This window comes from Carassius gibelio, chromosome A6 (assembly GCF_023724105.1).
Source record: "Carassius gibelio isolate Cgi1373 ecotype wild population from Czech Republic chromosome A6, carGib1.2-hapl.c, whole genome shotgun sequence".
Classification (NCBI taxonomy): Eukaryota; Metazoa; Chordata; class Actinopteri; order Cypriniformes; family Cyprinidae; genus Carassius; species Carassius gibelio.
In genome coordinates, this window is record NC_068376.1 from 20,029,212 (window position 1) to 20,056,738 (window position 27,527).

Below are 27,527 nucleotides of genomic sequence, written 5' to 3' on the forward strand. Positions count from 1 at the left end.
ACCAGCAAGCATGGCTAAACATATGGGTTGACAACAAATCTGACAAATACTTTAATTCACAATGTAATGTAGCATATTATTGTTTGTACCCAATTTCCCTGACACTCATAGAACTCATAGAAGATAGAATTCAGTGATTACTTAAGATTGTCAAAATTCATTTGAAAATGTAATTGGAAACGTTGGTCAACACAGTCTGTGACACATAGGCTCAGTTTGGGGGGAGGTAGACTATAACTTAGAGCTAATAAATGCACCACCCATGGACACATACATAGATTTATGGGGCCTGGTGTGACCTTCGCTTGCTTCTGTGGGGTCATAACCTTAGCCCCAAAGCAAGACTAGAGGTAAATATATCTGTGGCAAGCTTGAGCCTTACTTAAAACTAACATGGTTTACCCCTAAACTATATTCAGTGATCTAATTCGACTGGCTGTCATATACACTAGTGTTTAAAAGTTTGAGGTTGATAAGATTTTTGAATGTTTATGAAAGAAATGCCTTATACTCGCCAACGCTACATTTATTTTGCATTTATTTATTCTTATTATTCATACATGTTCATACAACTTTTGCTGCTTAATATTTTTTGTGAAAACTGTGATACATATTTTTCAAGATTATCTGATGAACAGAAAAAGAACAGCTTTTTTTTTTTTACATTGAAAACTTTTTTTAACATTTACTTTCACTTTTGATCAATTTATTGCATCCTTGATTCAACTTATTAATTTCTTTCAAAATAAAATCTTATTTGCACTTTTTGAACAGCAGTACTAACTTTCAGTTTATATATATAAACATTTGAAGCAATAGAAAAGTTCTATTCCACTTGCATATTTTACATGCACAGTACTACTAGTCCTCGAGCATTGTGAATTTGTGTGGATAAAATAACTCAGAATCTGCAGAGACTGTGAGTGCAGGCTCTCCTTCCTAGTGGTTTCATCATCTCTTTGACTAAAGGCTAGATTGGCATGCGAGCAGAGTGAACCACCTCACAAACCAAAACGTGATTTATACAAAAAACAAAATAACTATAGCCAAAAATAGGTTAGAACGCATCCATTCGCATCATAACCCATCAGTTTATGTATGACTTCCTTTATCGGAGGCAGCCAGTAATGTACTTAGAGTGCTTTAGCAAACAACTGACCACTCCTGTGCCTCCAGCTCTCTAGTTTGGTCCTTATATGTTCCAGCTTGGTAAAGTTTGTTGGCAAAACATTGCGTTTAAAGAGCAATCTTTTGGGGGCCACGTCCGGCTCGCTCTCTCTTGGATGACTGCACTTGTCAAATGCTGATGGATTCACTGTGGCTGTTAGCATGGGCTCTAGAGAGAAAGTGAGAGAGGAAACAAAAAGGAAAGTGGGCAAATACATGTAAGCAAGGAGAAGGGTATGACAAATACAGTTTAGCAAAGGTCACAGCCACTCTTATGGTGTTTCTGTCACAGTCAGAGACTTCTGTTCTTCTACATTATGGAGAAACAGTCATTTTTACCCTGAGTATTTTTTTACTTATATAGGAGTCATATTTGCTCTGTTTCAAAAGCTAGTGAGCATTGTAAAGCATCGTGTACATTTCTGTTCATGCTCACAGACTAAAGCTGCAATTATGCAGTTACAAAATGCAGTAAATTCTGTAGTATTTTGAAATTGTATTGAAATGTAAACTTATTTAAACTTAATGAAGTTTCATTCTTAAATGCTGATTTGCTGATAGAAATTTCAAATGAGCAACATGTATTTGAAATATAAATATTTTGTCATTTTAATACCTTATTAATTAAATAAAAGATATTAATAATAATTACTTATTAATAAAATAATTACTTATTAATAAAAGATAGATCAGTGTGTTTAAAAAATGATTATTCTAACCAAGCGTATGCGGTGTATGTTTATGGCGGGGTATCATATTGTTTGCTTTCTAACACCAAGCACATGTAAAATCTCAAAGAGTTTTGTATTAATATGTTGCTGCTAAATTGCTTTAGAAAACAGGTGCCTATGTAGGAATTAGGGAGTGAGGCGGCTTGCTAGGTTTTGGAAACAGATCCACCAAGCTATCCAAACTCTAGATCATCTCAAGGCCATGGCCTGCTGCTTTTCTCTTTTGTTTTAACACAACCCTTCTCTTTCTAGTTCTTTCTTTCTCTTTTAGCAATGTGCAGAGCTGACACATTTAAAAAAAAATCTTTGCTTTGGCTGAGGGAGTGTTTATTTCTGTTGCGTTGAAAAGTCCAATCTATCTCTCTCTCTCTCTCTCTCTCTCTCTCTCTCTCTCTCTCTCTCTCTCTCTCTCTATGTATATTTCTCTGTCCCTCCTAGCCTTTGTTTCCCATCACACAAAGCTGTTCTCGGTCATGCCCTCAAGCACTGACTTTAACCTCCATATATACACAAGCACACATGCATACATTCTCTCCTGAGGTCATGATGTTGCAGCCTTATGGAATTCCCCACTGGCTGACCTGGTGTCCCAGATGACCCAGTGAGAATGACCAGTGCTTTCTTCCGCAGCCTCTCAGCTGCACACAATCACATGCTTCAATGTACCATGTAATAATCTTTGAGCTGCTCTCTCTGTGGCCTTTGTTCCACAGCCTCCTCTGTCTTCATCCAACTAAGGTCATTTGCAAGCACAAGCTCAAATTTGGCATTCTGCTTAGTCATACAGGCCTCAAGCCTGGTCATTATGGGTATTTGTAGCACTGAAGCCTTGAGAGTAGGAAGTTAACATGAGAGTACATGAGGTGAGGTATAATGAATATACTTAGAATGCTTAGGATTGCTTTTTTCCTGTATATTTTACATGATATAGTGCCAAGCTGTCTTCACGCGCCATGGACTAATTCATCTGAGCTGTAATGCTTAAGAAGAGCAGAAGCTCTCTCTTTCCCCCGTTCTCTCTTTCGTTCCCTGGCTTTCTCCCACTGATTACACCATTTCTTCATTAAAGATATAGCAATCTTATTAAGGTTGCCTCAGTTGCACTATAAAACACATTAATCTTCCTTAAAGGATCCCCTGCCTTCTCTTGCAAGCGCTGATTAAAATGACGTGGACGATCTTAAGCTGTTTAGCTAGTTTTACTTCTGTTGACAAGGTGATCCGGAGTAGAATTAGCCACAACTGAGGTGTGACGTTGTTCTAGATTGCATGCACGTTTGCATTGTAAAAACAGTTTTACAAAAACAATTAAAAACAATTTGTTATAATTAAATCATCCGCGTACTTACACACTGTTGTTGTTGTTTTTTTATGTAAAGCTAATTTTAACTAATTTTAAGCTAATTTTAACCTACTGTTCAAATAAATCCAAAAGAAAACATTATTTTTAAATTAAAATAAAAACATGCTATATTTATAAAAGAAAATTTAAAAAATCTTTTTAAAATGAGCACATTCCCAAATGTCCCCAAAGGGAGGTTGTGTCAGATTTAGCTAAAGTCTTCAAACATGGTTCACAACTGGTTTCTAAAGTTTAGCGATGTAAACCCCTGCAGACACACACCCACATTCAGAATCATTTCCTCTGGCTATTTGCCACGTAATCTTACACAAATATTTGATATGAAATGGCCAGTGTGGAAAGTACAAGCATGACACCAGGACACTCATTTACTATCTGCCCAGTACTTTTACACACATTAAATATGATGGAACAGCGTCTGCACATAAAAATCCTTACTGTCCAGCACAGACGAGAATGCATCTGATTTGGGGATCTTTTAAGTGCTATACTTAAAAAAAAAAAAAAAAAAAAGAGGATTTAGTGTCTGGTACTATATGTCTGCATGTTGACTGGGATAAGCTGTTATTTGTACTTATACAGAGCATTCAATGCTTCATTTGAAATGGCACAATAATGCAAGTTCAAAGTAGCCCAAACTTTCTTTTAAATGTTTATTTCACAAAAATAATTTGAATGAGAATGCTTTTGGCACTGCAATACCCAGTGTGCAGTTATTCAGCATCACTTTATGTGAACCCTAAACCATGCTTCCTGACACGGCCAAGGGCGCAGCTATGTTACTGTTTATGTTTGTCTTGTTATCGGTAGCTGTGCATTAGCGGTCCTTAGGTTTCCCTCAAGGTCTGTTTCATGAGGGTTTCTCAACCACTAGGGTTTTTTTCTTTTTCTTTTTTTTAAAATGAGCAGATGATTTTAATCCTAATAATTTGGCCTGACAGTCCTTCTGTCGTTCTACTTTATATGTACTGTATCTGGGATACACACACATGAATTTTTCGCTGCAAGCTTAGCCTGCTCACATATGTGGTTTTGAAATGAGAGACTTTCCATTAAAAAGTGACCCAAAAACCATCAATACATTACACGTTGTTAGGGATGGATATGACCAGCGAAGCATGCTATCTCAGGGTTAGCTAAGATTTGTCTGTTTCTAAAAGCTTCATTCTGATTGTGTACATGGTGACTGACCCCAGGTCAGTATATGAGTTGGGAAACCTTACACTCTCGGAAAAAAAGGTACAATTTTGTACCAAAGAAGGTACAAACCCTTGTCACTGGGGCGGTACCTTTTACTGGTACAAAATTGTACCTTAATGTTAAGTAACAAATTTGTACCATTATAGTTTGTACCTTTAAGGACATGATTTGTACCATGGAAAACCAAAATGTACCTTTTTTTTTTTTTACTTACTGGTACAATATTGTACCTTTATCTAAGGTACAAATTTGATCCTTTAAGGTACCACCCCAGTGACAAGCCCTTTTGTACCTTAACCGTGTCAAATATGTTCCTTCAAGAACTATTAAAGGCCATTTTTCTATTGAATAAAATCAATTTAATATGAGAAACAATACACATAAATACATTGTATTTGAATACTTTGTTACAGGTTATTTTGTAAAATACATCTCTGCAGTTTACAATGAAAATTTCAAACATTTTTAACAGGACATTTCTCCATTTGATACAAAATATTTCACTAAAATGTCACAATATGTCAATTTCATTTTCCCATCTACAAAAAAAAAAAAAAAATCACAAGCTATTCACAATACACATAAATACATGTTTGAATACTGTTACAGGTTCAAATATTTCTTGTTTTGTAAATACATCTGTACACTTTACAATGAAGATTTAAAACATTTTTAACAAAAACATTTCTCCATTTATAATATAAAATATTTCACTAAAATGTCAATGTCAATTTCATTTTCCAATCTACAATAAAAATTCACAAGCTATTCACAATACAACTTAAGACTTTTAAATTTTTAACTTCCACACAATAGCCTTGAATTTACATAACATTAACAGTTTTAAAGGAGTAATTAAATTATGTATAGCATTATAAACATTTTAATGAGATGTAAACCTAATGTTTTGTAGGTGAGTGACTATGCATATCTGGCTCTTACATACAAATGGTCATCAACCACATAAAGGTCAAGTGCCTGTTAGTCAAGTTCCTCTGCTGGCATCACACAAAACCAATCCTTATCATTTGAAACACGAAATGCATGGAAATTAGAGTCAAACGATTGTGGGAGCAACAGTTTCCCACACAGTATCCACAATGTATCTACACTGAAAACGTACTTAACCTGAAAGAATAAAGGAACTTCCTCTGTATGCACAACATCAATAACAAACACATCTTTGGTGCTGTACTTTACATTATTTACACGTTAAAGTGTTTTACCTGCAAAATCTATGGCTTGACAACTTTTGTGACTTTTAAGTGTATTTTGAAGCTCTCTGGGTAAAGATGTAACTTGAGTGCGTATGCTTGTTCCAGTCACTTTTTCATAATCACTCAACATGCTGATGAAAACACCCAACACTGTTTGAATTGGTGTCTTTTGCTTAAGGAAGCAGCAATATTCATGAATGTCTGTGAGGAACAATTTGGACATGCATAGGGTCGTGGCACCCTCTCAGTCTAAGATAAAATAATCCTGACGACAGCAGTTGGCAATGGTTTGTCACCAGGTGCAGTTAGCTTCAACACATGCCTTTGGAGAAAGAAATGCGTGTTCCTGTTGTATGAGGGACGAAAGGTTGAATACAAAATACGTGCAAAAAGCAGAGAGAACACCGTCCTCCACCCCAACTGCTCAGCAAAGATCCCTTCATTTTCACAGTGCTGAAAATTCTCTTCTGGCTGAAGACCTGTTTCCAGTTAGACGCTCCCAAAATCTGTACAGTGGGATATGGTGTGGCTGGTTCTTCCTAAACAGAATGGAAAAAACAATATTACAAACATCAAAAGGAAATCTGGATTAAATTCATGTTCCCAATGACTAGTTACAACTGTCTATCTAAACTTAAGCCAGAATAGTTTTTATATCATCTTACTTTCAGGGATGCACCGAATAAATTCAGGGCCAAAACTTCTAGATGCACTTGGCTGAAAACTACTTTTTAAAAATAATTATTAATTTCTTATTTAAAAAATTTGAATGTTTTACTCTCGAATTAGTGATTTAACATCCCGCCCCCCAGGCAGCTTATAGCCTGTATAAAGACGTACAATATTCAATTTGTATTTTCAATACAAGCTGTCTAAACGGAAAACATGCATACCACAAAGACTCTCTGCAACAGCTTCTCTTCTGGCATCCTTGTAATGTGCTTCTATAACGGATTTCCCCTTAGCCAAACTCAAAACATTGGACACAATTTTGCTTAATTTTAATTAATGTTATTTCTTTTCTCACCATAGTATAAAGCAACAGTTCACACACCATGCTCTAATGGGAACTTTAAACTATTTTTCAGCACTGAACTAGTGAATATTGCCATAATAGAATAAAAAAAATAATAATTAAACTGTAGCAAGAACCAACTGGTGCTGAAACAGCAGGTTTCATGACCTTTTAAGCATGTCTATAAATTGTATATTACATTAATGTCTAAAAAATAAATATTAAACAGTTGACTTACATATCCATTTCCCTCTGCATCTCTCAGGTAAGGGTATTTGGAGATAAGAGCCTTGACTGCACAAACATAGTCACTGTTTGAAGGATATCTATCAGAAGATTAAAAAAAGTGTGCAAATTTACTACAAATGTTTACCAGGGTTTGGAATTTAAAAAACAAAATAGTGTTTATTAAACTTACAGTGTGTGCTGAGCCATAGTCTCGTGCAGCACTCGTACAATTTTATGCCGGTAAGTGCTGATCTTATGACATGGTTCTTTGTTATCCAATTTTAACTGAACATCCTTTGGGAATTTGGTAGTGAGAAGACGAGGAATGGGGCTGAAATTCTTTGCTCTTGGCTGTTTAGACAGAGGAATGACGCAGAATAGAGATGAAACAGTATGAAATGTTCATATCACGACTATAGTGACCAAAATGATCTCTGAATTTTAACAGCATTAGCTACGTTTACATGGACACAATCAGAATGAAATCAATACAATTGATGAATCCGAACAATGTGTTTACATGAATGATAAATAAAGTAATCGGGTTGATGTGCGCGTTTATGTGTCACAAGTTTCAAATCAGATTTTATGTTTTGACATGGGCACACTGCACAAATATACAGAGTTTCCGGCTGTTCGCGCATAAATATTCTCCTCTATTGGTTATTTCTTTGTTTTAAACAGCAGACATAATATTAATTTGTCTCTGGTCATAATTTAGAGCAGATTAACCGTTTTGCCGTGCTGCTTATTGATCACGCAGGAAAAATGCCCCTCACCACGGCCAAAACCAGACATCTTTGGATGAGAATCCAAAACAAGGACTGGTGGGACGTTGTCCTGCTTCACTTCACAGAGACGCGAGTGAAATTAGGATTTTAGAATGACGGGAAACTTATTAATATGACACTTTATTCAACAGGAAGAACAGCTCGTTCCACGCGTCATACGTCATTACGCTATTTAACGTCATTGCACAGTCCTTTCAGTTTTCAATCCGATCAAGTGTTTACATGTTCTCTCGATCGGATTACAAAAGGGATAAACCGCCCATTTCAATCCGATCTAAATTTCATCTGGATCAAGCTAAATCAGATCGATTAAGGTGTTTACATGAAGGTTTTTTAGTCCGATTGAGCCATCAATTCAATTACAAGTGTCCAAGTAAACGCAGCTATTGATAAAATGTTCTGGAATGTTCTAAAAGTACTCACATATACTGAAATCACTTCACAGAATTGTATGTTGAAACCAACAAAAATTAGCAGCATTATGCACTTTTTGTAACATAAAATGATGGCCAGATTTTAAATAAACAAATTAATTAACCGACTTAATTCATTTGGACTTATTTTACGATCTCTATTGAAGTTTTGAAGCATCAGAGTTTTGGGTTAATAGACTTCTATTAGTATAGAATACTATAGTAGTATAGTTACTTCTGTGAAATCTTTCAGACTTTGAAGTGCAGTTTTACTGTGCTTTATCAAGACTGACATCAATGTCATTCTGGCAAAAAAATTAATACAAAATTTAAGGACTTAAGGAAAATCAGTCAATCAGAAGAAAATATAAGGGAACATAAATAACACAATACTAATACTTGCCTCAAAGCTGAAGGTGTAGTCAGACTTTCAGACGGTTCTTCACTCTGGTTCTCTTCAAGTTGTTGGATAAGTTTGATAAATTTAACTTGCTTCTTAAAAGACTTCTCAAGAAGTTGTGCTATCATGTGATCCGTGAGTCCAGCACTGACAGTTTCCCCATCAACTTCAAAATCTAAGAGTCAAAGAGACATTTGCTAAGTTTCAAAAAACTTACAATGAATGAAATGTATATGACTTATAGATAGGGCAGAATCAGGTAAGGTTAATCACACTATTTTAAACACAGGGAAAGAGTGATGGGCAGAACACAAAGAACACATGTCACAAGTTTGTCTGGACTTTTGCAAGATATATACTTTTTGAACATGCACAAGACGGACGTTATTTGTATATCGGAGTTGGGTTTGGGCTGAAAACATGAAATGCACAGAGTTTAATAGGTATGAAACCGTATGTGTAACGAATGTCAAACGTTAAATTAATGCCTGGTTCAGATTACACGATAACATTTAACAGATCAGTTTGACGCAGGGTGTCGTGGGGATTCATAAACCACAACGGGCGTCGGGACGCAAGATTCAATAGTTTCATCTCGTATAGTGTGTCATAACTGCCCACTGCTCCGGGTGTGTGTTCACAGTGTGTGTGTGCGCGCACTTCGGATGGGTTAAATGCAGAGCACGAATTCTGAGCATGGGTCACCATACTTGGCTGAATGTCACGTCACTTTCATAATTGGCGACAAACAATGTCGCGTTTGCGATGCTTCACGACATCACGACTAGCATGTTTAATTTTTAACAGTCATCCACGACGGTTCTGTCAAGAGTGAGTGTGTACGTGAGTGAGCAACAGTGAGTGAGTGTGTGTGTGTGTGTGTGTGCGCGCGCGCGCGAGTGAGTGAGCGACAGTGTGTGTGGGCAAGACACCGTGACTATCATAACTGACACAAAAATCTTACTGCATAACTTAATTTACCAGAATTGCAGCACACAAACTGAATCACTTTATACTATAAGCGGACGGTTAATAGCACTGGATTCGTACATAAGCTAAATAAACTTGCTAATGCCATGCTTAAATAGCTGTAACATTTTATACATTTTTGATTTGATTAAATATAAAACTCACCTTTGAATTTTCTGTTTTCTTCCTCTGAGAATTCGAGTCCGGCCTCTGTTAATTTTAATAGGAGTTCTTCTGACGACATCGACGACAAAGCCTTGGTCGTCTGCTTCCCGCTCTCCGTTGTTTGAAAATTCTTTGGCCAATCAATGTGGTGTTGCTATGCCTAATGACATATTGTGTATTGTAACGTAATATTTAAGTAATTAACTGCTTTAAAAATGTCAAAAAGTGTACACAAATGGATAACAGCATTGCATGCTGTCGTATTCGCTAAATTTACGTTTCTAATTTCGCTTTGAGTAGTTGAAACATTTAAATTGTTTGTCACATGTACTAATTATATAAACACTATAAACACAAATAATCAAAACTCACCTTTACATTTCATCTGCAAACTATTTAATCATTTACATCCACTTTCTTAATATTTTTGAGCTTTTAAGTCGAAAAAGACAGAAGCAAGCAAAATGCCTGGACCTGTGTTTCAGAAGTGCTTCTTCCCGCTCTCCGTAATGACAGAGAAAATTCTGTAACGGCTGCAGCAGCGCTGCCGAATTCGACCAATCATTGTCTTGTTGCTATGCAAATTATTTAACACAGCAACCAATCGTGCATGAAACAGTAATTTGGTCGGATTGCAAAGGAAAGCAAACGACAAATTGCGTGGATACCAATGATAAATGTATTTCATCATGATTGTCTATTAAAATATTTATTAAAAAAACTGCATGTATTTTGTTTTATAAATATCACAAAACCTGTTTCCTAGTGGTTTTCACATGTTTTTAGCACTATTATCAGAACTGTTATGATAATGTACATTTAAGACAGTTGTATAAACTCATTTAAATATTTTAATCTGTAAATTATTCATATCTTTACTATTTAATCATTTTCGTTCACAGAGATTGTATGCTATTTGCAAATGTAATAATAAGGGAGCTGTCTATCAAGGTTGACAGGTATTCAATGTACCCTTATTGTGAGAACAATTTTGTACCTTCATTTCAGTTGTACCTTAAAAGGTACCAAACAGTATCATCAGAGGTCTTTCCTGTACCATTTAGGGTACAATTATTAAAAAGGTACAAAACCGTTCTTCGAGGAACATTATTTGTACCACCATGTACCTTTTTTTCTGAGAGTGTAGGGTCTGTGCTCCTTAGACAAGCAAAGCTCATTATCATGGAGACTGGTTTACATGTACAGTACGTACTTCATTTGTATATGTTTACCCAGAAATTATGTGTACACACCTAATGAATTTACATCACCTCTGCCATCAGCTTACCGCTTACTTCACTGTCTCTCATCCAATTATGTGTTTACTCAGCCATGACATCATATGCTGTACGCATGAGGATTTATTTGGTCAGATTTACATATAGACAAAAGAACGGATTTCCTCACAATCTGATTGTGTAAAAAAAAAAAAAAAAAAAAAAATACTCTTGTATAGACTCAGAAAAGGCCCAGTGGACAGTAGTGCATGAAAAGAGTAAACAATGTTTTTGTGCGTTTATGAATGTGAGTAAGTGTTTGTCACAAAAGAATTTATACCACCATAAAAAGCAAATAAATCCTAACACACAGCTATTCGACCTTGACTCTTTCTCTCTCTCTTCCCCTACCTCTTTTTTATTTTCTCTCTGTCTTGCTCTGTCTCTTCAGGGGCAAAGTTGGAGAGAAAATCCGGACCAATTAATATGACAAATTACTCGCACACATGCAGAAATGTCATATGCAGATATACTGGCACTTTGCCAACCAATAAAATCGGCAGACAATAAAAGAGAAGGAAAAGAACAGGAAAGAACAGAGTATCAGTATGATCTTGGGATGGAAAGGACTAAATGATCGCCATCCTCAATCTGATATCTTTTATGTTAAGACTTACGATTTTTTAAGGCTGACCATTTTACATGTATTTTCATGCTCTAAAAGCTTTTCTGTGACATTTTGTTGTGAAATTACTTTTGGTAACTTTTTAAGCTAGTCAGCTGGGTAAATTGATCAGTTTTTCCTTTCTCTTTGGAGTGTTTCAAGCTCTTGGTGTATAATGACGATCTGTATTTTGCAAAGACCAAAGTCTCAAATCCAAAGAGATATTGTTTATAAAAGTTAACAGTCAAACACTCCTACTTTAAACAGCTAGTTTTAACACGCCCCCACATGTCTACATCACAATGTGGGAAGATTTGCATAACACCGCCCAAACGCAAAGAAAGGAGGCGTAACTTTGATTCTCGCTCTTGTATTGTTGCTGCCACCGCTCTTGTCGAGAGGCTGTGTTTTGTTGTAAAAGGGAAACTACTTTGTTTTGCCTTCCAAATGAGCATGATATCTGCTTCGTCATGACATGAGCTGATCCATGCTTGTCGCAGAGGAAATACATCAACTTCGCGCTGTAAATCGCCAGATCGGCTTTCACCGTGGACGAAGCGGAGTCCAGCCCTGGATCGCCACATGTGGTTGCCCACCAGTCATGCCGTTCTCAAGCCCACCAGCCGCCGCTAACTCAGACCACTGGCTGTTCCTCAGTTCCATCTTTGCAAGGACAGTCTGGCACTTTTGACTTAATAATTCGCCATTTGATTATTCAAACCCGAGTTTTGAGCAGCGTAGTGTAGCGCTTTTTATTTGTCATTTCTCCAGACATGGTTTTATGTTTATGCAGTTTATCAACGTGTTTCAGAAAGGCAGGGCATAAAGGAGAAACAATAATGGACATTATGTGGATTTTTTTTTAAATCGCATAAACACATTGCATTTCACAAAATATACAAATTAATGTTCTTTTTAGCAACGTCATATGACCCTTTTAACAAACTTATTAGACCACCTGTCATAATAAAGAGAAAACACACATATTTTAGGAATCTGTCAAACTATTAGGCAAGTCACAAACTGAAACAACTAAATGGTCTTTATTCACACATATTAATATATATATATATATATATATATATATATATATATATATATATATATATATATATATATATATATATTGTATGGCCTCCATGAGCCTTAATAACAGCTTTCATTCTTGCTGTAATTGTTTTATGTACTTCCACAGCCTCCACAGTAATTGAGCATCTGAATAAAAAAAATAATCAAATTGTTTACTATTTTTTTCTACCTTTCTTATAAAACAGTAAATTTAGAAAATTCAAGGATAACAACAACACTTAACATTAATAATAGCAGCTGTGGCAAAAACCTTGAGTTGTGGTGGCTCATTTAAAATGAGAAAATGATGAATGTGAATAAAATAATATTGGTTTATATATTTGTATTGGGATTAGTGCAAATGGCAGAAACAAAAAATAGATTCTGTATACTTTTATAGAATGTAATATAATGTAATACCATAGAATATAATGTAATACCATAGTAGCCTTCTCTGTTTGTGTCTATGCATGTGCTTAATAGATTCATCAAAAACATAAACAAACAAACAAACAAACAAAAAATCTCAGCCTTTCGGTCAGTCATAAATGAGGGCATGTGTTCCAAACCATCTGTGGCTTTCAGAGTGTTTTGACTCGGTTTCATCAGCATATGTCAACTCTAATGCATATATTTGTTGCAGTTGTTTGTTATGCCTCGCTTACAGTTTTAGCACTGCCTTTTGGAGTGCAAGGCCTTGTATAACTCTTTTCCACTGGGAACATGTGGATGATCAAGCAAATGGAGAGGGAGGGATAGAGAGATAGACTAAGGGAAGTACAAGGGTGTCAAGCTCAATTTAAACAAACATTAGAAATGCAGTCTTGGCAACTAGCTGAAATAAGATTTTAATTTTTTTTTTTTATTATTATTATTATTATTATTATAGTTTAAGTTAATGTAAATATCCTTGACCTGTTGTACGTAGTATAACACTAAAGACTGAAATATTAATAACAGGAAGTTGCCTTTAAACCAATGAGCTTTAAGTTTGACATCATCACGTAAGCGTGTCAGAAACTGGCATGTGAAGAGATGAAGGGTGAGACAGGAACAAGCTGTCAAAAGATGTTTGCCGTGACATATGTGTGTTAGCTGAGATGCAGAGGCGCAGTAGAGTGAAGAGATGAAATTCAAACTAGCAAGACATGAATAACTTCAGCTCAACGCTGCATAAATGAGCAGCGGAGGCTTTGTCCTCTGTGAGTGAGGCCCTAATGCTGCGTGATTTACGAGGCTCAGTCCCGAGCTGGGGTTTTACGGCTTTTATGTGGCCAAGTAGTGTGTGGAGCGCAGTTTATCGGGTCATCTGCACTGTCTCCGATACCATCTCATTTTATCCTGTGGAGAATAATGGTGTGACATTATGGGCCTTTAGCAAGCCCTTAGAGCAGGGGGTCAAGGTTAGCCCGTATGAAGATTGGAAATGGGCCCTGATATTGTCCTGAGCTGAGACGTGTAGAAACAGCTCTAATTTCTCTTTACATTTCAATAAAACAGCTGCCTCACCTTTCCTCTCATGGGTGGAAAGGTTTATAGGCAGCCGGGGGATCGTAATGGTCAGGGTGGCAAGATGGAAGCAGGAACACATTGACATCTCAGTCTCACAAACACATGCACACACAGAGCCCCTGAGACCTCACACACAGCTTTAACACAGCACTGCTCTTATACACACATTCACACTGTTTGCCCCGCATTTGTGCCTCATAAACACCCATACACACACAGAGAGACACACATGTGCACAGCCACAAGTCTGGTCTGTATATATGGCCCTGTCCCCTTGTGAAAAAGCATGGATAATGAAATTTGCTCTCAAAGGAGTAGTAATGATTATATGCTTTCTTTTTTGAATTGTTGATATCATATTTTAGTTTTAGCTCAGGGGAATAAGTTGTTGTAAGTTTTTGTGAATATTAATCATTTGGTATTTTATTTGATTTTAATATATGACCAAGGGTACTTTTCTTTTCTTTTCATCTTTTATTTTCTTCCAAAAATATTATATGTCCAAATGTTTAAAATTACTAGTTTATTTAAGATAAATCTTTGTTTTGTTTTTCCTTTTTAATTATTATTTATTTTGTCTATTAACAAGTATGGTACAAAAAGTAGGGGGGAAGGTGCATATTGGCTGGTAAGTGGTAAAACTAGTCTCATTTATATGTTCATGAAAATGTGTAATGCATATCTCTTGCTAGGTACTGAGTGAGACCATGAGGTCATATCTGGCAGCCTCGCATATAGCCTTTGGCTTAGACCAGCTGTCTCTCTCATCCCTGCTGCCCTCAGATACACACACACATGATAACATGGCCATGACCATATGACCATGTCTCTTCTGAATAGTTTTCATCTTAAGTGTCAAAGGTCAAGTTGATTTGACCCGTGAGTTTCATGCACAACCACCTTATTTCTGATCCCCCAATATTTTCTTCCTCTAGGGTTTTCTCATGATGACAATCATGCTGGGTTGAAATGACACTTCAAATGTCTTAATTTAATTGCCTTAGATGCATTTATTTGTTTTGTTTTGTTGTTGTTTTAGCAGTATATATGTGTTTTAGCATTTTAAACCTAACCTTTTTTAAGGCTTTGCTTAAAGTGTTTGAGCTGTATTTCTTTAAAATAATAGCACATATTTTTAGTTAAATAATGCAAAGACAAGCATTTAATGCATGCACTTAAAGTGTGGTTAACTTAATGTGTAGCACACTTAATGTTCAGCACCATATTGTTTTTATATTCAAAAATATTCTACACAGTAATTGTGTTTCCCAGCAGCCTCACCCGTGAATGCATTGAACGTAAGGCATCAGAGTCTCTTCCCATCTGATGTGGGCTGAGCACAAGGGCATGGGAGGCAGTGTGCCGATTTAGCATCATAGAAGCGCTTGAGCTCACAATAAAAACCTCTCCCTTTGGGATCTGACATCTCCAGCAGCTCCTGCCATGAATGTGCAACATGATACTCTTTATTGAATGGCTTATTGCTGATGGAACAGAAGCACTTCATCCCCAGCGAGCTTCACTTCATGAGGAGCCTAAAAGAATGTCCTGTCCATTACTCTGTTGTACAGTAGCACACCCTGCCTCCGCTTCGCATCGGGGTCCTGATCACCCTGTCAGGATTTATTCTGCAATAACAACCGGCTGGATATTTATAATGCCTTACTTAATAAATATTAACAACTTAATAGATAGCAGCAGGTCTATTACGCTGAATTCACACAGCAAAGCCCAATGCACTGATCCAATGTTTTGGCACATCTGGCTTTTTGTTTTACATGTTTACAATCAAGGCAAACGGACTGTGTTTAAATTAATACCACACAAAGAAGGGGCATTTTGTCCTAAAGTGCTAAAGCTGAAGATATTTGCCCGAAACCGATGGGACAGCAACAACTAAAGCAGCAGCAGCAGCATCTAAAGCAGCGACTAAAGCAGCAGCAACTAAAGCAAAGTCTAAAGTGTGGAAAAGTTTTGACCATGTTTAGAATGAGAATAATGAGTAAATAATGACGCACCATCAGTGAGCACAGGAACGCGCTGAAGCCATCTACAGTGGATTCAATCATTTTCCTCCTCAAAAACATGTAGGCTTAGCCTAATCTCTGTGAGTAAAGGTTTTTCAAATGATAACTAAATATTAATTGAGTCTTAAATGCATAATGTGGACAGAGTATTTACGCTAATGTTGGCATTATTCTTTTAATAAATGTCAGCTGCTAGTGGCGAAGCAAATCCGGCGGAGCCTTTATCTTAATTTCGTTACTGCCAAAAACCCATCTTAATTTAAAATGAATCTTAATTTAATTTGTTAAAAAGACTCATTTTAATTGGTGCATTGGTCTATTTATAGGCTAAATGACCCTATGCCTATTTAGAGTGCTGCGATGTTACAATGTTACAGAGGACTTATTTTATTTCTTTATTCCAACTTCCAAGTGATCTAGTCTACGTTAGTTATGAATAAATTATGTTAAAACTTGTATAACAGCTCTAATAAGTGCATTTGATTGGTCAAGCAGATTTTGAGATAGCAGGAAATGGGTAATTGTTTAGTTGCAACATTGTAATGCAAATCCAAATACAGTTAATGTTGGAAAAGGCTAAACCCGATTTATCTAAGCAGTGCTGGAGCTCTGTGGTGCATAGTCCTAGACCTGTTCTAGAGTCTAAATCTGACTGGCTGTTATGGGGCATTCTGCATGGTTGGCTAAAAGGGATTCTCCCTGTGCTAATGAGTTTGGATTTCATTACTTAGAAATTGAAAGAGGCTCCCTCTGAATCCGATCAGGGCTGCCGTCTGGCTTTCAGAGCAGTTGAACAAGGTTTCACTGGGTGTGGGGTTGAATCATGTTTCAGATGGTGAGTGACGTGTTGAAATGGTGTTTACTTTTTTTCCACAGATTTGGTCTTGTAGGCCAGTAACAATCTTTTCTGTAAAGTTTATGAATCCTTGGTGTTGGGTCCTGTCTATTGATGATAGTAGAGAATAGAAGAAGCTCAAGGAACTCATATCATGAAGAATTATGGATTTATAATTGGAATGTTGGGGCATAGTCTAATGGCATGTCTTTAGCAGGCCTCCAGACTAACATATGAGTAACATATGTGCTGATAGTAGGGCTGCATGATAATGGTTAAACTGATAATCATAATTATTTTGATTAAAATTATAATAACGATTATTTATAATGATTATTTATCCTGCTGAAAAAAAAAATAAAAACTGCTGAAACCAGCCTAAACTTACCTTACCAGCTTTTGCTGGTTGTTTCAGCTGGTCACCCAGCCTGACCAGCTAAGGAAGTGGTCAAAACCCCTCTAAAACCAGCCTTTTGACCAGCAAAGGCCTGGCTGGGTGACCAACTAAGAGTCATCCAGCTTAGTGTTTTTTTTTTTTTTTTTTTGTTTGTTTGTTTTTTCAGCAGGGGAATTTAATGTGTCCTTTATCCAACCACCACTGACTATAGACTGAATTCATTTAACCATGATAATACAAAACTCATGGTTTTGGTTAGTGTTTTGTCGTCTGCTATATTCCAAGTCTTCTGAAGCTCTATGATTTGCTTTTATATGCTTTTTGTGAGAAACAGGCTACAAAACATGTATTTTAATTTTGGGTGGGCTAATCTTTTAATATCAGTAACACAGTAATGGAAAAAATAAATTACATTTAATACAGTACTACACCCCTTTTTAATCTAAACTGAAATAAAATGAACTTCATGAGTTATGGGTTTGGCTAACCAATTATTTGCCTCTGAAAACTCATAAAATAATCCAGTCTTTTGCTATGTCTGTAGGGTTACATACCCTTAGGCCCCCTCACTAACCCCTAATAAAAAATTAGAAAGCAGCTGATGAAACTGGGCCCTCATCACACAGCTGCTTTTTTACATTAATTGATGGAGAGACGCATGTTGATCTATGATTAATTACTATAAATCCTGATTAGCACCCAAATAATTACTGAAACGATAACATGGTGGAGGAGAAACTGATTATGGTGGTAATTATGATAACCCCCTCATCGGTAAGGTCCCAGTCCTTCTAGCCACAAATGTATGTGTGTGTGTCATTAAAATGAAAGTTCAGAGGGGTTGAGTGTTAAAGAGTTACTGTACTCTAATGAGTGCCAATTACATCAATGACATTGCCTGATAATTATCAAATGAAGAACCCCAGGGCCGATTTGTCGAGTGTTATCAAAGATGTGCCCTTTAAGAAAACCACAGGAGTCAAGACAGAGGCAAAGATTGTGTCTTCCTTGGGGAAAGCAGATATAATTTATTTGCAAGCTTTGGGACATAACTTTTTACGCTGTCAAATGATATTTGAAGCATTTTGGGAGCATCTGCAGTCAAGTTTCTTACCTGAATTCTGTACCTGAATTTTGATACGTATTTAACTTAGAAGAGGATTTTAACTACACTGTAAAAAATGACTGTGATTTTAACGGTAAAGAACTGTGAAAATGCTACAGTACAAACCTGTTTACTGGTTAACGGTAATTTCCTGTAAACTTTACAGGGAAAAAACGTAAACTTACGTTCCCAGAATTCTCTGCGTTGCTTTTCAAATTTTGTTTAAATTTGATGTTTTTTCTTTGAAATTACTGTTTCTTCTTAATTTTTTCTCATCTGTTATGTTTATTAGGTTCGTATGTTACATAAAATGTTGTTAAATTAATGTTTATTGCATTTTTCAGTTTAATGAGTCTCACCATGATGGTGTTTAGTGCTTGTGTGAATGACACTGTGCACCTTCTATGTAACTTATTATTTAAATGCTGCTTGGGATGGGCTTTGTTTCACCACGTGACTTTCTCATCCCCACCTGCTTTTTCCCATAAAAAATAAATAAAATAAAAAATTATAAAGAAAAAAAAAGTTTTTCGGTAAGGGGTAGATTTAGGGTTGGGTTAGGGGATAGAAAATATTGTTTGGTCAATATAAAAACAACAGAAGTCTATGGAAAGTCCCCACAATTCACAAAAACCAATCTGTATGTGTAAGAGGCCAGAAAAATCTATGCTTTGGACTTGCAAGATGGAACTTGGAAGATGGCTTGCATAGCTCCAATTACTTTTAAATGAATCTACGTATGGATTAGATGTTATTCTGAGTTGTTAATTGTTTTATTCTTATTTCATTTAATTAAATGAATGTATCAAAAGGATAGCCCTAGTAATAATTGTTAAAACTTTTCAAACTGTTCTCAAACTGTTCTCAAATGCATGGCTGCTATAGCATCAGAAACAGATCTTTTCAATGGCTTCTTCATTATCTGTAGTAGATGATTTAAAGTAGTTGGCTGTTCTGAAAGCTGAAGGACTCTAATGCAGTTAAAGTGAGCGAAAAGGCAAGCACTATGCTCAGGGCTTTGTTAGTGTGGTGAAAACACATGAAAAAATACAGTCCCAGACTTTATAATGAGAGTGCCTCTTCCATGAAATGGTCAAAGGGATAGTGATGGTCCTGACCCTCAGGAGCAGACAAGAGCGGTAGAGGGATAGAGGAAGAGAGAAGGGAAAGAACACATGAGATGGCCCCTTGGCAGATCTCAGACTGAGGCTGCCTTCCTCAGCAGATTCTCACACCATCTCTTTGTTCCACTTTTTCTGAGTTTCAGAGTCAAAGCTAACTTTCAGCAAAGTCTCATTTACCTCCCCCTCCTCTTCCTCCATGCTCCAGCAGAGTTATATAAGAATGGAAAAATATGATCTCTCTTCTCCTTCTACTCTGCTGCCAAGTAGCTGTATATATCTGATTATAAACATGTTTCTTGTAGTTCTGTGCACAGTTTTCAGACTAGAGTGTGTACTGTCTGGCTGTGTGTCAAAATGTTTGCCTTTAGGCAAGAGTATTTGTGTGTGTGTGCTTATTTGCTGAATAGAGATGAGTTCAACAAACGTTGACAATCAATAGAAAGTGCTTAGGATAGTTCTTTACTTTTCAGAGGTTTCCTTTGAACATTTTGTTAAATAATAACGCACAGCACTGAAATGCCAAATTTAAGACGAAATATCAAAAACATGGATGAGAATTATGAAGAAAGCCTTAATGGTGTTTTTTTTTCCAACCTTATATTGTTCTACTCTCTATCTTCTAATGGAACACAAACATTTTTTGAAATGCATGCTTTGTGTTCATTTACCCTCATGTCATTTAAAACACCCAAAACATCACTATTGACTTTAACTGTTTAATTACCATTAATTGTATTCATTCTATATATATATATATATATATATATATACACATACATACACATACATACACATATTTGGCCATTATTTAAAAAATTACTATCAACTACAGCTGCATAGTTTTAGCTTGTACCATCTGTGCTTTGATTTTTTTTTTGACACTTTTTGGAACTTTAAAGGGCTTCTGTGGTTGGCTTTGCAGTGGCTGTAGCTGAGTTTGCTTTTAGATTAATGGAAATTTACTCTGTGGTCTGTCATCAAAGCTGCTGTCTCATGCTGCTTGAACAGAAATGAGCAGGATGCCAGCAGCTTCTCAAAGCCAGGGGAACATCTTTCATGAGGGCCTCATCAGACTCCACTCTGCCCTACTTGCTGTTATGGCTATGTTGTTTGGTTGTCATGCTATCCACTCACTATGCTGCTTTATGTGTGTTTGCAGCACATGTACAGTGGTAAAAACCAAACTGTGGTTTGCAGAGGGGTAGTATAAACATAGAACTTGGAGGATTCTGTTTGTACATCGACAGTTTGAGTCATAAAGAGAGGAAGGAGCAAGGAAATGTGAGGCAGCGAGATCCGGGTGTGTTTCCAAGCAAACCCCCTTGGGAAGTAGCTCTCGGCCAGCCTCCAGCCACTGCTTGCACCCACAGCTCAGCCACTCTCTTTGGGCAAGCTTTGGCAGTCTGTCTCTAGTCTCTGGTACTTTATTGATAGAACTCTTCTCCCATGCCACACTTGTTTGGCCTAATGATGTTGTCAGAGAAGAATGCACTCTCAAGAAGCCACCACTTCTCAACATTGCACGCAACCTAACCAAAAGCTTTTTCATGTTTCATTTATTCTCTCCCTTTTAATTTTTTTTAGCATATTTAGTACTTTTGAACACTAAGCAAAGTTCATTATTAATTTAATTCTTAATTAAAAACTTTAAGCAGTGACTAACTAAGTTATTAATCAATTAATAACTAAGCAGTGCTGGGTAAGATACCCAAACGTTTTGACTGGCTAGACTACCATCTACAAATTAGCTAAGCATAAATTAAAGCTAAAGAGATTAGTAGCTAGTTACTCTACAGGCGACATGGAGATAATAGTTTGCAACATTTACTTCATATGTCATTCAGAATTAAACTCATTAGTCTAGTGAGGGATTCAGACTGAACTGTGAGCTGGCTTCTGAGAGTGTTAACTGCAAAAAAAAAAAAAAAAATTTACCTATATATAGACAAATGCCAGTCTCCTTTTTTTGCAGAACATGATATATGCGCACAACCAATCACAGTGCACCATTCCATGCACTCTAGACAGTAATGACGGCACTTTGAATACACCTGGGATCCTAGTTTTCCTCATTTACTAAAATCACATGTGATTGTCAATTCTGTGATTAATAATACAAGTAAATCTCCATCAAGTGCTTTCAGTTTGAAATTATTCAGATGCATTTAATACACAGAGCCGTAGATCTGTGACAAGCTATGCTATATTGCGTTCATAGAATCACATTCGATTATCAACACTATATTGCGTAGCTTGTTAGTGTTAGTGTTTTTTATTAATGCCATTTATGTTTTTATTAATACAGCATACAGAACTAGTCAACAAAATTAATGTAACGTGGCTAAGATGAATGCACTTTTGGAAGTTGAATATGAGGTAAATACCATTTTGGAATTTATGTGGTCTAAAGTGATATTGTTGTTCATGTTCTTGGTCATGATTACATTTTCTTTTATCGCTGTAATTAATTTATAGCATTAACAAGATGACCCCTTGAATTCATTTTGGGAGTGATGACTGATGAATGTATTTTTAGTCCAGTGCCTGTATATAAGTTTAGTATTGACCAAGTTCAGAGGCTGTCACATGTGGATACACTTACCAATTTATGTGTTTTCATCAGTTTTGATATGAAAAATAACTTTCATATTGATTCAATGGATTTATTGCATTTTGGAACCAAACTCTTCATATATACCGTGTGTGTGTGTGTGTGTGTGTGTGTGTGTGTGTGCGTGCGGGTGTGTGTATGTATATATATTTAATATTATACTGATTTTTCAGAAAACAAGACTTAATATCTAATAAGTAATTCCCCCAAGCAAATATATCTAGATTTAAGAATACTTAAATATCCGTACTGCATATCAAGACAAATCAATTTTTGCAGTGCAGCAATGTTTCCACCTCACTACTAAGCAAGGAAGTTGAACTATTAGCATTGCTATACTCTAAAATAATAATAAAAAATAAAAAAAACTTTTAAAGGGGTCATATGATGCTGCTGAAAATAATATTATTTTGTGTATTTGCTGTAATGCAATGTGTTTAAGGTAAAAAAAAAAAAACAACAACATTATTTTCCATGTAATGCACATTGTTTCTCCTCTATGCCCCGCCTTCTGAAACGCAATGATTTTTATAAGGCTCATTGTTCTGAAAAAGCGAGGTGTACTCTGATTGGCCAACTATCCAGTACGTTGTGATTGGCCAAATGCCCTAACATATGCCGTCTCCCAGGCCAGCAGCACAAGACTCAGTCCAGCTGCTCGTTCACATCCCATCATCAGTTCTTTTTCAAAGTCAATGTACCGTTTAGAGTAACTGAATAACTCGGGATATTGGTTTATTTTGTGACAGAGGGAGTGTTAGGCACGTTAATAAACCAAATAATAAATTTAAGTAATAAGTAATTTGTGAATTAATGCATACTGGAAAAGCAAACCATTTCAAACGATTCAGTTCCATTTGGTGAACTGGTTTGACTGGTTCACTAAGAAGATCCGGTTAAGTAGAAAGATTTGTTCGCGATCCGGACATCACTAGACGAGACAAAATCAATATAAACCCATTACAAACAAGACATTTGTTGCATCCAGTTGGGACATAATTACTGATTATAAGGACTTATATTGTCTTTTTACACGTTGCGTTGTGTATCTCGCTGCGTAAACATAAAACCACGTCTGCAGTTATGATCTGAGAAACGACAAACAAACCTACTCCACACTGCTCAAAACTTGCGTTTGAAATATCATTGGCTAATTATATAAATATAAATAACGTACTTACAAGCTTTGAGTCAGAAGCGCCAGACTGTCCTTGCAACATTTGAACTGCCCAGCTTTATAGAAACAGCCGTTGTGCCACAGACGCATTGCAGGCTACTGGTTAAGGAAACCGTCCTCGTCCACCATAAAATCTGGATATTTGGGTTGGACTGTTCTGGAACAGTGTTAAAATACAACTTTGCCACTGATTTCTAGTCGTGTCCTCTTTTGGAATGCCAAACAAGTAGTTTCGCTTTCACAAATGAAACACACATCGACTCCACAACATGGCAGCAGTGGCGACAGCGAGAATAAAAGTTATGCCTTCTTACTTTACATGAACATTTGTGCGGCGTTATGCAAAACTTCCCACATTGTCGTAGAGATGTGGGGGGGGGGGGTTTGAACGAGCCGTTTTAGGGGGGTGTGGTTGAATGTTAACTTTTATGAAGAATATCTCCTTAGATTTGAGACTTTAGTCTTTGCAACTTTATAGATCTTATTTATGCACCAAGAGCTTGTAACACTCAAAACCGCATCATATGACCCCTTTAATTAAGGTTTTAAACAAGCTAATTCTAGTTAAGTAAAGCAAAACTGAAGCAATGTTTGCCAACTGGAAACAATAAATCCAATACTTTGCTCCCAACCTCAAATTGTCTTATAACAAGTTTTAGCCATCCTTTCACCACACTGTTAGTATTTGAGATGTCTTGTAATCGTGAGGCCTGGTTGGGAGTTAGACATTTCGAGAGAAAAAAATCCCCTCAACCTCAGACTATTCAGTCCTGGAGCCACTGTTCCACCAGCTCTTTCCCAGGCTGCACCCTCAATGACGTATTGCAGCATTAACAGCAAGTGCTACATGAATAGAATGTGGTGCTGCTTGTACTATATACTTACAGAAACATGCAGCACTAGTGCGTGGCCAGTGGTGTGCCAAGCTTCTTTCAGTGTATCTTCCCACATACATCTGCTTTGTTTGTTTACTTGTGGATTACAGTACATTGCTGAGGTCACTAGGGTTACACTGCATGAACTAAAGGAAGAGAAATATCGACATTGGTGGTCTTTTTAATGCTTTTCCTGTTGAGAAAATCATACTTAAGCATGTTTTGGAACACAGTAGATGGTTTCTATGTGGTTTAAGATGGCTAAAAACATTTTAAGCTAGTACAACCTACTGATTGCATGGTTTGTTGTAGATCCAATATGTCCTACCTTGAACCTAAGCTAGATCAAGATAGGGGTGTCCAATCCTGAAGAGTTTACCTCCAACCAGCTCCATCACACTTGCTTGGAAGTTTCTAATGAGTCTGAAAACCTTGATTAACTGGTTCAGGTGTGTATAATTAGGGTTGGAGCCTAACTTTGACAATTCAGGACACTGGTTTGTACACCCCTGAAATAGACATCCAAAGACAAAATGTGTTGTTCTTTCAATGTAGATTTTTTTTTTTTTTTTTTTGTGTGTTCACATTGACTCTTTTCTCTTACTTTCTTGCAATTGCCATCTGATATTTGCATTTTAAAATAAACCAAGTTTATTTAAGTGTTTGTTTTGTAAAAGACAAAAGAAAATTGTTTTGATTATAATTATTTGATTTTCTTCTTATCAGCAAAGGGAACGAAGACGGCCTCCTTATACAATTAACAATGTCCCTTCTTAATAACCAATCCAAATACAATCTTAAGTCAAGGGGGCTTACTATACCAAAGCCATCTGACAAGTTCTATCACAGAAGATTGCTAAGATGGCAAATTGCTTAATTCCATTCAGTCATAATGAATGATAATGTTAATCCATCAAGATCCAACCGTTAATGGTGGAAGCCAACTTAACTACTTAAATGATCTTTACTTCTACCTCTGTCTTCTTGGTGCAACTATGCAAAGACAATAAGAGGCTCAGATTGAGAACTCTTTAATACCTTACCTTTAATACCTTGAGAGTATTAGTAGGTCTAGTACTGGTCAATTAAATGATTGGTTTGGACTCGGAGATTGGTCGGTAAATGGTTTATGGAGAGAGGTGATAGGATTGAGAGTGAGCTAGAGAAAGGGACTAAGAGAGCACACTTGCCACACATCCAGAAACACGCACACACTTTTGCACTTGTAATCCTGATATACTCACAAGATTTCTCTCAAATGAACCTACCTTGATGCATGGCTTATGAAGATACAAAAGCCAGAATCCCACAGGTACCACCAGAATGAGCTTGGTCATGAAATCAATCTGATTATCCTCAAATGACCTGGCTTACTGATTCATGTTTAATTTTCCTTGAAGTGGCTCTGGGACAACAGGCACATAAAAATACTGCCTACTGATGCTGACTGTGGCACTCAAAGTGAAATCTAGCCAATACTGACCTCACTAGTATGCTACACCACAAATTTTCTTACCAAGTCAGATCAAGAGCCTTTACATCTGTGAGACTTTTAAGGCTTCTGGATTTCTGTAGGTTCTGAAGTGCTAACTCTTTTTATCTTTTTTTTTTTAATAATCTTTGGATTACCTGTGGTTTTTATTGTTAAGATGTGTTTAGACAAGAGGGGAGCTGATATACCTTATGGTCAAGATAAAGGTTTATGACTAAAAGCAAGGATAGTAGCTGGCAAGACGCCTTACCTCTACAGGGTGCAAATAAAGTAGATGGTGTTAAATAGTGAGTTTTGCATTGAAAAGGTAATAGGTAATTTTCATAACACCCAACAAACACCATATTTTACCATATATAAATATATAATAAAACTAAATAAATTATTTTCAAATAATTGAATTGTCTGTGTGTTCAGTTTAATATCCTGTAAAGAATGTGTTTTGTTTTGAAGTTCTAAATAAAGTAAAGACTATTAGAGTACGTTTCAAGGAAATACTATTTAATTTTTTTCTACTAAGTAGAAAAAGTAAATAATGAACATGATGTAAAATTAGTTTTTGTTTTTCCTCTGGCTGACAGTCTACACACAGCTATCATGGGTCAAACACTAGATTTTCTGTCTAGACAAGGCTTAACGGTAATGTACACTTGGCTTAGATGTGTCGCAGTGTCCTATTTAATAGCTTCACATCTCATTTTCATTCAGCTGTCAAGTCAAAGAAAGAAGTATAGACTGTGAAGTTGAAGCATTTTCAATATTTATAATAGTATGTTGCTTGTTTCTGTAGTCAAGTCTCTTGACAGGACCACATTCGATAGACACTGTCTCTGGACATTTTTTGACGACATCATCACTGTAAAGAAAACATACACATTTCCTGCTTCACTGGAGCATCTGTCTTTTACCACAGCTTGCGTGCATGTTTGACACCACTCTACAGCAGGGTTGGGAGGGGTTCAGGACCATAAGGATTCATTGGACAGGAGGTCCCAGAGCGGCAGCCATCATGCAAAAGTGACAAGCTAAGCCATTGCTTCTGACAGGCTGAACTGTAAACCAGTGCAAATTGTCCTTGCCGTGCAGTGTGTAAAGATGTGTTCATATATGTGTGTGTGTGTGTGTGTGTGTATATGAGAGAGGAAAAGAGTGGTTGCGAGTGGTTGCTCTTTAGGCGAGGGACTCCATCGCGTGCTTTCTCTCCCGACCTCTCACGCGAGCCCAGACGTCTGGCTGAGAGCTATGGCTACCCTCCTTCCTCTTTCTATCCATCTGACCTCCAGTACTCTCTCCAGAGAGTTCGAGCAGATACTGACAGGGCTTTTCATTTGATTGTATTGATCTGTCCACCTGGTGGCACATGAATACCAACAGGGCCGTTGCAAGAGGGGTGCGAGGCCCTGTGCGAAGTTGACATACGTGGCCCTCTACAGTTTTGTGTGTGGGGGGGGGGGGGGTTGCTATAGTAACGAACGCAACTTTAACACGCATCTGATCGAATGTGATGCCGTGCTCACTGACATTCTTGCGCACAAATCACGGTCATGCACATGCTCATAAGGATCTACTGCATAATTATAATAATAATAATAAAGCAATTAAATAAGTAAATAAGAATGCTAAAATGAGTTCTAGTCTTGCTGACAGTTATATATGAAGAGTTCAGATGCAAAAGCCTGTAAGTGCCATCCAACATTTTCTCCTAAAATGATTCTTTTCTCATGCTCCAATGTTTATGTTCAGTTATTTTACTTTAATGGGAAA

At 36.7% G+C, this 27,527-nt stretch overlaps 1 protein-coding gene and 1 long non-coding RNA gene across 2 annotated transcripts in view; one reads left to right on the forward strand and one right to left on the reverse strand.

The window, feature by feature from the left end:
• LOC128015645 (phosphatidylinositol 3-kinase regulatory subunit gamma) overlaps positions 1–27,527 on the forward strand; it is a 158,700-nt gene that overhangs the window by 85,429 nt on the left and 45,744 nt on the right. The gene's annotated exons all lie outside the window — the stretch shown is intronic.
• Positions 5,851–9,772, reverse strand: LOC128015646 (uncharacterized). The gene is made up of 4 exons (XR_008183967.1): positions 9,660–9,772; positions 7,112–8,700; positions 6,932–7,019; positions 5,851–6,217 (listed from the first exon to the last, which is right to left on the reverse strand). It is a non-coding gene; the product is annotated as an uncharacterized LOC128015646 (long non-coding RNA).